This window comes from Humulus lupulus, chromosome 7 (assembly GCF_963169125.1).
Source record: "Humulus lupulus chromosome 7, drHumLupu1.1, whole genome shotgun sequence".
Lineage (NCBI taxonomy): Eukaryota > Viridiplantae > Streptophyta > Magnoliopsida > Rosales > Cannabaceae > Humulus > Humulus lupulus.
Genome location: NC_084799.1, coordinates 92,988,396 through 92,997,281, shown reverse-complemented (window position 1 = coordinate 92,997,281; position 8,886 = coordinate 92,988,396).

Genomic DNA, 8,886 nt, shown 5'->3' with positions numbered 1-8,886 from the left:
CATTTAACAAATGACAACCTGAAAAATACAACAACCACACATAAAAAGAACTAAAAATATAAAATAATAATAAAACTAAGACTAAAAAGTATTAAAAATCTATCCTATCATTTATGACCAAATGACTCGATTAGTGAGTCTAGCACTATTTAAAATACACAATATAATGGTCTTGGCAAACCAGGGCGTTACAACTTGGTATCAGAGCTACCAAGGTTTAAGGGTTCCTGAAGAACTGACTGGGCATGTACACTTGCCACTAAAGACAAGATCGACTCAAGGCTTGGGTAACTATCTACGTGGTTATGTGTTTAACTGCTTAAATATGATATAAATGCCTTATATGCCTACCTTATTAGGGAGCATGAGATATCTGATAGGGTCTGGCCCTTGACTACGATATGTATGGTAAAAAAGTGCTTATTAGCGCTATTATTGCTTGTGAATGTTAAAGAAATGCTTATTAGCACTGTTATATGCACATGTATGTTAGAAAATGCTTATTAACATCACTATTTGCTTATAAATGTCAGAAAATGCTTATTAGCATCGTTATCTACTTATAAATGTGAGTAAGTGCTTATTAGCACCATGTTTGAGCATGAATATGAATTTACATGCTTATTAGCATGACTATTGAGTGTGCATGTTTGTTTGTTCGTTCTTGGACCGCAGGGCGACAAAAGGTATTGTTGTTACTACCTAACATGCCGAATTGATTACTGCAGAGATAAACTTGGAAGTATGCTTCCAAGACAGTTAGATTCATTAAAGGGACAAGAAATACAAGCCCAGAATGATAATCAAGGTCAAACCCATCCGCCAGATCCAAAGAACTGGCAGCAAGTGCTTGCTGATACGTAAGCTAGATTATAGAGGCAGGATGAAGAGACCCGCCTACTTAGACAGCAACAGGTTCCAGCAGGGAACGTTCAGCCAGAGGTGCCACCTGTGTTGGTACCAGCAGTAGTATAGTTGCCAGAGGCTGGGAACAGATGGGAACCTTTTTATGAGAGATTCAGGAAATAACACCCTCCAGTTTTTTTAGGGTAGTACAGATCTGGTAAAGGCAGAGCAATGGATGAGCATGGTTACCGCTATCCTGGATTTCATGAGGGTATAGGGTAATGAAAGAGTGGCATGTGCCACATATATGTTTCGGGAGGATGCCTGAATTTGGTGGGAAGTGATATCCTAGACCAGGAACGTGAAAATCATTGTAACGTCCTCCTAATCCAGGACTGTTACACTGTGTACTTAAAATTTGTGTTAGACTTGCTAATCAAGTCATTTGGTTTAAAATGTGTAACTAAGGTTATTGTAAAGGGTTAGGGTTTAAATTTTTGGTCAAAAGAACTGTTGACTTTTATTTAAAAAGTTTCATACAAACATGGGATCCAAAATATTACAACCAAACTCTTAAAAAGGTATGTATACATCAAAAATTACATTTAGCCAGTCTAAGCGGCAAAAACAGGGCTTCAACCCTAGTTCCTCTGAGATAATCCCAACCGTGGTGGTCGAGCAGCCGCATATGTACACGCTGCCACCGAAGCTCTCCAACTCATGGCTGGTTAAGCTTTCCTTTCCCCTTTGCTGCACCACAAAGCACCCGTGAGCCGAGGCTCAGCAAGAAAACTCAACATGTGCATAAACGGAGAATATAAACTTCCAAATACCCCTTTAACAAATTCAGCAATATTAATCCATAAATACCATCATTCATATACAAGCAAGTGGTCATTGGACCAATTTTTAGGGCCGCTACCCTAAATAGATGGCCTTAGAGCCAATCTCGGGGCCTATGCCCTAGCTATGTGACCATAGAGTCACCTGGGGCCCTCGCCCTTAGCTCTGTCTCACTAGCCATAGAGCTAGCCCAACCCCTAGGTTTACCATCGACCTCAAAGTCGATCAACGTAATAGTACGTTGCTGGTTTAGACCTAAGTCTTTCGACCAGCGCGCATCGTGGTATTGTCGTCCTTGACTAATAAGTCAAGCCCTGATCCAGGTTTACAGGCCTTAACATAGAAAGAGACATAGATAAGCATATCCCAACATAATACACACATATGCATGTTAATCACATAACATCATTGATTGATCCTTCTCACAACACCATTTATATCAATCAGCATCCATACAAAATCATTCAAAATCCATACAAAATCATTAAGCACTTAAGCAAATATCAATTAGCATGTGAAACAATAGCCTAAGCATAAACATCTTGGGGGTCCAAGCCCTAATCATGATAATATATAACAGTCGAGTCAAGCCCTAATCACATATAACACGTATTGGGTGCAGTTTTCGTACCTTAGGTCCGAGTAAGCGTAAATAAGAACAACCCTCGAGCACGATCCCGGTTCCGAACCCCTAGCGATACCCTAGTCACAACCATAAAATAGTATTCTATTAATAACGAGCGAATAAAGGCTTTTGGACCGAGTCCTAGCCTCCGGGGCCTCGAGCTCCACTAAACCGAGTAGCGGAATCAATCCCGAGCCCTTAGGAAAAGGTTTCCATTCAAAACAAACTCCCCAAGGAAAAAATGCCCAGGCAGGTCGCGACCTGGCCTAGTGGGTCGCGACGAGCCCCTCCTATTAGCAAGCCTCCTCCCCTCTGTCCAGAGGCACGGGCTGTAACTTGCCCTAACAGGTCGCAGCACGCCCCCCAAGCAGAGGCCTCCTAAGGCGCCTGGGCTCAGGCTGAGTTGCAACTTCTCAAGAACAAAGTCGCGACTTGGCCCCTTGAACCCAGAAATTCATCCAATTTCAGCAGCGAAATCCTATCCAATTTAACCCAAATTCACCCCAAAACTATAATTCAATTATCACAATAACTCTAACATCTTCCCAGCAACAAAAGCCAACAGAAATTCTGTCCTAAAACTCATTAAATCACCAATTCAATCCTTGAGCTTAACGGTTCAAGATCACTCAAACTAGCCCAACAAAACTCAGAATTTCAATGGCCAAAAACATAATTTAAAGCTTACCTCTACTGAAGATCGAACCCACAAGCTATAACAGTATTAATCCCCGAGTTTAAAGCTCCAATTCTTGTAATTTCTAGTCAAAAATCCCCTTGGTTCTTCAATGGTTTAGCTTGGAAAGTCCTTTGAGAGAAAAGAGTGAAAGAGAAGGAGAGAGAGTCAGTTTGGAGAAAGCTTCTAGGTTTTAGTGTTTTGTTTTATGAAACTTAACTGACTTAAGCTAATCCCGAGGCTTGGGGTACCAAAGACGTCCCTGAGGGCAAAATGGTCAAATTCCCTAATATTCCCTCCTAAACTCTCTAACTTCAAATATATCTCCAATTATTTATTTCCATTATCCGATATCCCAATTAAATGTCTAATAACCAAAATACCCCTCGACTCGCCCCGAGTTGGGTATTAGATCCCGTTGTGATTTTCTCGCTAACTTGCTCCCTAGGATCGCCTCGTGCCGAGTAACTCAAACAAACTTACATAATAATGTGGTATCTCACATATGTCACATATATGCATACAAATAAACAATTATGCCCGCAACGGGCCAAATTATCATAATTTTCCCTTCTAATAAGAAATGGGCCCACATGCATATTTAATACCCATAAATATGAACAACTAGTCATATTATCACATAATTACAATCAATATAACAATTAAGCACATAATTCCATATATTGCCATCTTGCCCCCTAATCAAGGCTCTAAGTCTTATTAGGTAATTTTGGGACGTTACAATCATGGATTGGGAAGAGTTCAGAATTGTATTTAATGAAAAGTAATCCAATGATGCAGTTAGGGCTGCAAAGGCAGAGGAATTTAGTAAGCTGCTACAGGGAAATATGCCAGCGTAGTGTATGCACTAAGGTTTGACAGACTGGCCAAGTTTGTTGCAAACTTTGTGCCAACTAATGGGACAAGGAAGGAAAGGTTTCTTCAGGGGCTACATCCTATGATAGCCCGAGACATTTGAATTACTACCGTGATTGGGGTGATGACATATGCCCAGGTGGTAGAGAAAGCCATTACTGCAAAGGGTGTAGAGAACAAAATCTAGCGCGAGAACATGGCCAGGAAAGACACTAGGAGGATGGGACCTCCACTTATGGGTTATGGTAGGGGCGGAGGCCCTAGTGACCAAAAAAGGAAGGCTCTAGATACATTTTTTAGCTTCAAGCCTCGACAGGAGGCCACGTGGTATACAGATAGGCCACCAGGGCGACAATGAGGTCTGAAGGGCTTACCCTAAGTGCACTAGATGTAAAAGGTGCCATGTGGGAAGAGTGTCGGGCAAAGGCCTACAATCTATGTGGGGTAGTGGGACACTTGAAGAAAGACTGCTTGAGACCAATAAAAGAGGAACCAAAGAAAACAGAAAACTTGACTCCAACTTGAGTGTTCGCATTGACACAGGCAGAGGTTGAGGCTGAGGCTAGTCCCTTAGTAGTGACAGGTCAGTTTTCTAGTGCTAGTCTCTTATAATGTTTTGATTGATTCTAGTGCTACATATTTCTTTGTTTCTAGTAGGATAATTGGTAGACTGTGTAGACCATGTGATTATTATACTGTGTGGTTTGGAACTTTATTGCCAACTGGGGAGTTGGTAGATTCCAAGAGATGGGTCAGATCATTGCCCGTGACAGTGGATGGCACCGAGTTGTCAGTTTATTTGATTGAGTTAGTTATGAATGACTTTGACATGATTTTGGGCATGGACTGGTTAGTTAAATATGGGGCAAGCATAGATTGCAAAATGAAGATGGTAACCTTTGAGCCTGAGGGTGAGGATCCCTTTATATTTGTTGGCACTGTGCATGGAACCCGTGTACCTCTGATATCAACATTGAGAGCTGGAGACCTATTGCAAGGTAGTTGCATAGGATTCCTAACTAGTGTGGTGGATACCACTCAGGTCTTGCTAGTGGGACCAGAAGAGACCAGACTAGTCTGTGAGTTTCTGGATGTGTTTCCATAGGATTTGCTAGGGTTGCTGCCTTATAGAGCAATAGAGTTTGTTATTGAACTGGCACCAGGGATAGAGCCAGTGTCTAGGGAACCGTACCAAATGGCCCCAACAGAGTTGAAAGAACTGAAGGTATAGTTACAGGAGTTGTTAGACTTAGGTTTTATCATACCCAATTTTTCTCCTTAGGGTGTGCCAATCCTATTTCTAAAGAAGAAAGACAGTTCTCTGAGGATGTGTATAAATTACAGGGAACTGAATAAGTTAACCATTAAGAACAAGCATCGCGTGCCAAGGATAAATAACATGTTTGATCAGTTGCAGGGTAAGACGGTATTCTCAAAGATAGATTTTTGATCTGTTTATCACCAGCTGAGGATCAAGGAGGAAGATATACCAAAGACAGCTTTTTGCACCAGATATGGGCCTTATGAGTTTCTGGTTATGTCATTTGGTTTGACTAAGGCCCCAACAGCTTTTATGGATTTGATGAACATGGTGTTCAAGGGTTATCTGGATTAGTTTATGATGGTCTTCATTGACAATATTCCAATTTATTCTCAGTCAAAAAAAGAGCATGAGCAGCATGTCAGGTTGGTTTTATAGAGGCTGAGGGAACACAGACTGTATGCGAATTTCAAGAACTGTGAGTTCTCGTTACCATAGGTGACTTTCCTTGGTCACATTGTCAGTAGAGAAGGACTCAAGGTGGATCCATCTAAGATTGAGGCAATCAGAGATTGGATAAGGCCAAGGAATGCCTCAGAGATCATAAGTTTCCTTGGATTGGTAGGTTATTACAGACGCTTTGTGGAAGGGTTCTCAAGGATCGCTACCCCACTAACAAATTGACACGCAAGTACCAGAAGTTTACATGGTCAGATAAATGTGAGAATAGCTTCCAAGAGTTGAAGCGACGATGGATTACTCAATTCTCTTGAGTTTTAGACTTAATTCTGGGTTTGTTTGAGGTTTGGGGAGTGATTTTAGAAGTTTTAGTTTGTTGGAAATTGTTGGAAATCTAGGTTCGCGGGGTTGCGCCACGGCGCTATTCTTGGAGCGTCGCGGCCCGTATGAACTCATGGGGGTGAACCGCCATAGCGCTGAGGCGCCAGGTGGGTTGCGTCGTGGCGCGTGTCTAGTGAAAACAGGTCTAGGGCTCTCTGCTTTGGAGCCCGCCGCTGCCCTTCATGTTAGGAACTGTTCCTAGTGCGCACCAGAAATTGCGGTAATGGTAGTATTGTATATATAATTTTTTTTCTTCATATAAACAGCTTTATATGAGGATCCTTTAATATGCAATATGTTAATCAACAAAAATATGTATACGCAAAATTGATTCGAAATGATTTACCTCTTGTAGTCTATCAAGAGTCCTGTAGTTTTTCGTATATAATTTGATCTTCCTCTCCTCACTAGAGTACTCACACCAAGATCTTCCAAGACGTTCTCTACACCTCAAGATGTGGTTGGACACATAGAGAACAATAATCAAATTTGTGAATCAAATGTATTCTCAACACATGAGACTCTTGATTATAGGCTAGATAGAAAGGTTTATCTTTCGTGAGCAAAAGATGATTTCTATTACTGGTTCTTCTTTTCAAAAATTGTATATTCTCCTCTTTTCTATCATATAGAATATATAGGTATTATTATCATAATAATAATAATAATAATCAAATAAAATTGATCATCTTAATAATAATAATAAAATAAATGATAATTAAAGAAAAAGTCTTACATTCCATTATAAAACCATATTCAAAATGTTTTATTAATTAAAAAAACAAATGAAAAACCAAATAACGGGTCATTATCAGTAGTGGTACACACATAGGGCAGTCCAGGAAGCCTTATGCGTGTAACACTTCCCTAAAATAGGGGATTTTTTTTTATACACATTTAGTTTAACTAATTAATAATTAGAAATTCAAATAATGTATCATCTTTTTAAGGAAAAGATAACAACTTAAATTTCAAAATTCAAAATTTGAATTTCTATTATCATCTTATTATTAATTAAATAAATATAATAATCAAAACCAATTTTGACCATCCATATTTATCCTTTCTCACTTAAATAAAATAATTGATTAAAATAACTTTATTTTATTTCTACACAATTTTCAAAATTGCATTAATGCAATAATAAATTGTGCAACTTTAATTGTCTCATAATTGCATATTTATCCCGAAGAATAAATATTCTCTCAAATAGCTCATTCACAGTTTGATCCTTGTATCAACTCTTAGCTTGAATAGTATTAATAGAGTCATCCCAGGGACCTATGGACCAATAATTCCAAGCTCCAATAAATAATATATTATTAACCAAAACTCTTTGATTCAATAATCTAATGATTATTCCACTATAAATATGAGACCGCACTCTTGAGAATTAAAAACATATATTTACTAAGTACTTTATTGTAACCATAAAGTGTCCATTGATATAATCATTTCATACAAATTAATCATCTATTGATGATTCATAATTAAGTAGGAATAAAATTATCACTTTACCCTTTTAATTATATCTTGATTCCTAGTGTTCCATTGACTTTGCTGGTGAAGGTTAATTCATAATCTGATTATGAATTTGACGTCAATGACCTTTTTCAATTCCAAAATCCAACCCAATAGGGAACCATCATTCAATCGATAAGAAGGTATAGATTCCATATCTGTTAAGCTATGTCCCCAGCCATATACATCTTTGAGTCCGCAAAACAATAGTTCTTAACCTGATCATTCTAACAAACCATAACACATGAATCAAAGGATCAAATGACATATATAGGAGTTCATAGTAACTTCAGGATTAAGATCAGTTTGTATATGATCATCATTCAATGTGTTTTATAATACTATGAAATGTTATTTAAACAAGTATTATCAAATCACATCAGGTCGAGTTCTACATACTATCAATATACAAAGTACATCCATTAAAGTGTCCTACTACACTAATAACTTGGATCTAGGTCACATGTATTCATAATACTAGTAGACCGTACTAGCAGTAATTAATCTAAAGATTCCACAACTTTATTTTACTGTGAAGTATTTATGTCCATTATCTCAATCTCGATCCTCTCATACCAATATGAGATTGAGACCACATAGATGAACTTGGGAATTTTCTAATATTTACTTAATATTATTAACAATAATATAGTGCATAAGCTACACATACACAATAATTCAATTTATTTATTCATTTCATTAAAACCATTATCAACTATAATTGCTTTAAGGGCACAATTCCCAACAATCTCCCACTTTCCTTAAAGCAAATGAGGCATTTCCCTCAACCCCATGCTTCTTACATGACCCTGAAAAGATTTAATAGATAAAGTCTTTGTGAACGGATCTGCAAGATTATCTTCAGAGGTTATCTTCAAGACAGTAACATCTCCTCGATTGACTATCTCTTGGATCAAGTGATATTTCCTCTCAATGTGTTTTCCCCTCTTATGGCTTCTAGGTTCCTTTGATTAGCTACTGCCCCCACTGTTATCACAGTATAGAAAAAGTGGCTTATCCATGTCTAGAACCACTTCCAGATCAATATAGAACTTCCTGAGCCACACAACATCTTTAGCTGCTTCGCAAGCTGCTATGTATTCGGCTTCCATGGTGGAATCTGCAATACTAGATTGTTTAATACTTCTCCAAACTATAGATCCTCCTCCAAGTGTGAAAACTGATCCAGATGTCGACTTTTGACTGTCTTTGTCTGATTGAAAATCAGAATCAGTATATCCAGTGGGTTCAGGTCTCCACCTGAATACACAAGCATGTAATCTCTAGTATGACTGAGATACTTGAGAATATTCTTTACTGCTATCCAATGACTCAATCCAGGATTGGATTGATAACGACTAACTATCCCTACTACATAACAGATGTCAGGTCTAGTGC